Raw genomic sequence first — 5,385 nt, forward strand, 5'->3', positions numbered from 1 at the left:
AAGAGGGAGAACAAAGAGAATCCACCGACTTTCAATGGATCGGGAGATCCCGCTGAATTAGAAGGGTGGATATGAAGTAAAGAATTAATTTTTAGACTCCTTAGATGTGACGATCCCAAACGTCATACGAATACGTCGTAATAACTCACTACTAAAAAAAACGCTCATACATAACAGTAAATTTCCGTTATCTATGTACAAAAAAAAGCGTTGTATATAGTGGTGTTATGTATGAGAGCGCTCATACATAACGGTAATATACCGTTATATATACTATGTATACATAACGGTAAATGAGGTATACATAACACATTGATTACCGTTTTGTATGAATGTAATACATAACGGTAAAATCTGTTATAAAATTTATTTTTTTCGTTATGTATTATAACTATACATAACGGTTTCTATATTATACATAACGATTAATTACTGTTTTCTTATGATGACAAACATAACAGTTTTTCACCGTTATAAAATTTATTTTTTTCTGTTATAAAATGTATTTCTTACTATTGTGCAGTTGTTATACATAACGTTTTTTTTTAATTTTACACAACAGTCATTTCTGTTATCTTTTGTTATGAAACATAGCAATTGCTTTTTTCCCCCTTTTTGTAATTTTCCAAATATTGATTATACAATATTCTCAAATACAACAAATACTACAATTCAAAACATATATTATATAAAAAATTAATCATCCAAACATTGTATTAAAATTATCATCCGAAGATAATCAAAATGCTAAGTACAATAGTTCTATATAAAGTCAAAAGAAAACAAGAATGACAAAAAAACTACCACAAACCAAAAAAAACTCGAGTCTTTGCCCTTGTAAAGCTGAGCTACCTCATGATACTTTGACTTGAATGGGTACTCTTACGACTTCTTTTGTGCTTCTTGCTCGAAATTAGACTTGATGCTAAATCAACATCTTGCATGACTAACCAAAACAAGCCATACACTATGTACTCGTGGCTGATAGAATGTACTCCTGCAATATTCAAGACATGCAGATCAGCGAAGACTTGAAATAATATCACTTAATCAGTGATAAAAAAAATTAAGAGAACAAATACGAGTAGTACCTTCAGGCAACTAAACCAAGACAAAAATATAGGGCAATATCTAGTCAAGGGTAGGAAACCAATAATTGAACAATCATACGAAGATATGATACACAGGAAAGCTTATAACTAATACATAAACTGATTACATGTAAATTTGTGAAGAATATGCGAGTTATGTTCCAGCGTGATCTAATAGAGTAATTACAGAAGAATAAATCTCAAGGATAACATAAAAAGGGGGGGAAAAAAAAGACCTGAAAGTCTTTAACTTAGTCCTCATGATCACCAGAATGCATATCAAGTTAACTGTATGCTGAAAATATTCCACTCCACAGGATGATGATAAAATAATAATGTGCTGTAAGTAATACGACAGATTACCTTTCCCACTATCTCCAATAAAACAGCAACAACAGGCTCTTGTAAGTACTGTTTCTTAGCTGCAAGATCAATAAGACATTTGTTAAATTCTTTGATGAGTGCACTACTAAAATAACATCAGCAGTGCGAGATATAAAATTATGCCAAAGTCTAGCTAATAATAATCAATTCAATTAATGCTAAAACTGAACTTGTATCAAAACACACTGCTATATAAACAAATGGGAAAATAGGGATTGCAGGCTCCCACCAAATGAGAAAATAGGGGTTAGATCTTTAGCTACATCCCCCATTTACACACCTTGTAGCTCAAGAGATGATAAATCAGACACCAGATTTAGCAAGTACATATTCCAGAAAGTGAGAGAAATTAATTTTGAAAGTTAACTATACTTCTAAATTAAAGTTAAAAGTAAAGATCTTAATACGTAAGATTTGAGATGACACAAGATATGAAGATAATTATTCGCGTTCAAAGTTAAAAGTAAAAGTTCATTGTCATATAAATGGATATAAAAAAATAACTACCAATACTCTCTGCGAAGTTGCTTTAGACACCAAACTATTTACCACAACAAACAAATTGGGACTTCTCCACTCTCTAAATGCCTTTCAACTCGCAGCTTCATTTGACAATTATATAGGTATTAGTATGAGAGGACATCTCAAGACATTGATTCTTCTCAGACTTGCATTTAGATCTAATTGAAACTAATTCTGGCACATATATGCTCTCACCATGATGAGACACACGAGTCATGTACCTTTCATAACTACACTGAGCAGTTTGCAAAAAGGACCTATGTACTTCATTGAGGATATCATAAGTTTTCATGCAGATTCAATCACTCGTGTTTTTATTTTATTTTCTCTAAATGGGAATATTCAACTTCTCCTGTAATCTGCTTGAGAAAGACTTGAACTGGTCTGAAAAAACAACCATCTGATTTCTCTCTAATAATAATTGTAGGGAATGAAATGGCATAAAACATAGGAAAGTCAAATATTCAACATGCAAAAGATAGTTGAGAGTTCTAACAGAAACAGTCTGTTAGATGAAGAAGACTATAAACCCCTAGTAAACACAAAATTGCTTGGAACCTGTAACAACACAACTACCAAATTAACATAGAAAATCACTATCACTAGACCATGCCAAAGAACAGAAAATGTAAAAGGAGTAGCTTAGCACTTTAAATACAAAGTAATACTTTAAACTAAATTAAAATACAAAAAGAATATAGGGGAAAAAACAACCTCAAGCTTGCGAGCAGGTCTAGTTTCATCATTTTTTTCATCAAATGTTGACAAGTCTTCACTGTGACTTGAGTTTTTCAAATGACTGCCACCATCAGGAGCAAGAAGATCATTTAGGACATGAATAGGACAACAAAAGATCCCAGAATCAAGAAATAATTGTTTATCAACTGGCTGCAATCACAAAATCATCAAAAGATCCCAGAATAAAGAAATGATTGTTTAGTCAATGTACATCTAAATCATAGTTTACCTTGACATTGGGGGTGGAAATTCTTAAGAGATACTATAACATGAACAAAGAGATCAATCTTGACATGTAAGGTGATCGGCTAATAATTACTAATACCAATAACCAAATCACCCTCATATAATGACTCATATTTGAGAATTTCCAAAATCTCCAACCACACAAATACAACATAGGATTTACAAATTCAGTCTCACTGTCATCAACACCTTAATTTCAAATATTTATAAAAAGTTTACACAATGAGCAATCTATATGGTAATTGGACTTCTTATTGCTGCTGCTAAATACTTAATCAAATAATGAGAAAAGGAGCTTCCTGTTGTGGCAGTAGGGACTGAAGTTTGATTAATTGATTATGAAGATAAACAAATCTTTAAGCATTTGATTAACTGACTATGAAGATATCCAAAATCGCACTCTAAGATTTCACAAATTCATCTTAATAAAACCAGATAAATTGAAGTTCAATCTCACCGAAAATTTGAGTAAAGTCAAATCAAGCATAAACTCGGTCCTCTAATGTACAGAACAGACGCGATTGAAGATGGGCACCAAATTGGGGTGGCGGCGGAACGACCAGCTAGGGTTCAGGAGGTCGGCTAGGGCGCTGAAGATGGGGACGACGAAATATGGTAGGGTGACGCGGGGTAGAGCATTTGTGGAGGTCGGCAGAGAGAGACGCGAGGCGCAGGGTAGGCGGCGTGGGGAGGTCGGTGAGATTGAGATCCGACTGGCACTTGAAATCGCCAGCAGCGCCGCCACTTGAGCCTTCTCTTCGTCGCCACGCCATGGTCGCCGGGAAAGGGAGCTGAGGGGCACACAGCTGGGGTGAGGGCGGCGCGGGTGGTGGTGGACTGGTGGGAGAAGGCCGTAGGGGAAGGTGAAGGGGAGGGGGAAATCGCCAGCAGCGTCGCCACCTGAGCCTCCTCTTCGTCACCACGCCATGGTCGCCGGGCAAGGGGGCTGAGGGGCACACAGCTGGGGTGAGGGTGGCGCGGGTGGTGGTGGACTGGTGGGAGAAGGCCGAAGGGGAAGGGGGGGGAACCCTAGATGAAATCTAATTTGATAGCCAATTAAACGAATTCATTTATTTTTAAATAGATATATTATATTTTTTAAAAAAATAAAAAAAACTGAAAAAAAATGGTGCTCAAACATAACAGTAGACATAACGGTTGAAACTATCGTTATAAATAACGCTCATATATAACGCTTGTCTTAACGCTCAAACAAGCATTATAAAATAAATATTCATAGATAACGTATGGCTTAACGGTTCAGTAATACCGTTATATATATCACCAATAGATAACGCTCATACGTAACGCTTAACTTTGTACTGTTATATATACATTTGGATAACAGTAGATACATAACAGAACTTTGTAAAACCGTTATATATTATTAAAAGTGCGCTCATACATAACGGTTTTTGACCAAAACCGTTGTGTATGAACTATTATCCCTATTTGTTTTTTTAGTAGTGACTAGAGGGAATCAGTAGATTTCTGGTGGGAGACGAACCAGAAAACTATAACACCAGAACGATTAGTTGCTCTTATCGGAGATTAGTTAAAGATAGCTCTTTGCAAGAAACATATACCACGAAGTTATCGAAAGAAGGAAAAAGATGGAGTTCATTAATTTGAGGTAAGGAAATAAAACCGTAACAGTGTATGATTGTTGGTTTTGTGATTTGGCTCAAAATATGCCATATCGAGTAAAGGTAGACGAGAAGATGTTAGAGCCGAGAATATATTAGAGTTATTCTGCACAGGAATGGAGTAGGAGTGAAGTAAGATATTTGAGCCGTTCTAGCGAGACAAAGAGCGCTTATGTATGTGAAAGCACTGAATAGAGCGCTAGTTATAGAACTGGCAACGCGGCCAGAGAAAACGAGACAAACTTCAGTGCCACAATCAAAACCGAACCCTCAAAAGGGAAATCAACTTTTGATTTGGACAAAGACATAAAGGTAAGAGAAGATGGGATGACTAAAGTCAAGGTCCCAAGAAGTCATGGCAGCATCAGAATGCGCCATTGAATTTTCGAAGATCAACGAACCTATACTGGGTCTGTAGCCCAGCAACACCGCATGGATCATGAAGAATGTCGCTATGCCCTTAATGTAAAAGTTACATTTAAGAGTATATAAAATCGAATCGAATAGTTGTTTCACCTGCAGAAGGGTCGGACATTACTCGAATAATGTTCTAGTCGCCAGCAAAGTGGAAGTGGAGGACGACCGAAGCAGTTCCAGCCACAACTCAAGGTCATGGAGGGACTTCTACTGCCACCACAACCATAGCGACAGCAGCTGGCCCATCGACCACATCCGTCGGGATGGAAATTACCAGCCCTGCAGGCAAATTGACAGCATCATCAGATAATGTTGCAATTGATCGAAAAATGAAGGACGGA

At 36.5% G+C, this 5,385-nt stretch overlaps 1 long non-coding RNA gene across 1 annotated transcript; it reads right to left on the reverse strand.

The window, feature by feature from the left end:
* Positions 1–666: 666 nt before the first annotated feature.
* Positions 667–4,025, reverse strand: LOC130989008 (uncharacterized). Its single transcript, XR_009090371.1, has 4 exons — positions 3,439–4,025; positions 2,712–2,796; positions 1,455–1,513; positions 667–997 (listed from the first exon to the last, which is right to left on the reverse strand). It is a non-coding gene; the product is annotated as an uncharacterized LOC130989008 (long non-coding RNA).
* Between the last annotated feature and the right edge of the window lie 1,360 nt (positions 4,026–5,385).

The sequence above is a fragment of the Salvia miltiorrhiza genome, chromosome 6 (assembly GCF_028751815.1).
Source record: "Salvia miltiorrhiza cultivar Shanhuang (shh) chromosome 6, IMPLAD_Smil_shh, whole genome shotgun sequence".
NCBI lineage: Eukaryota > Viridiplantae > Streptophyta > Magnoliopsida > Lamiales > Lamiaceae > Salvia > Salvia miltiorrhiza.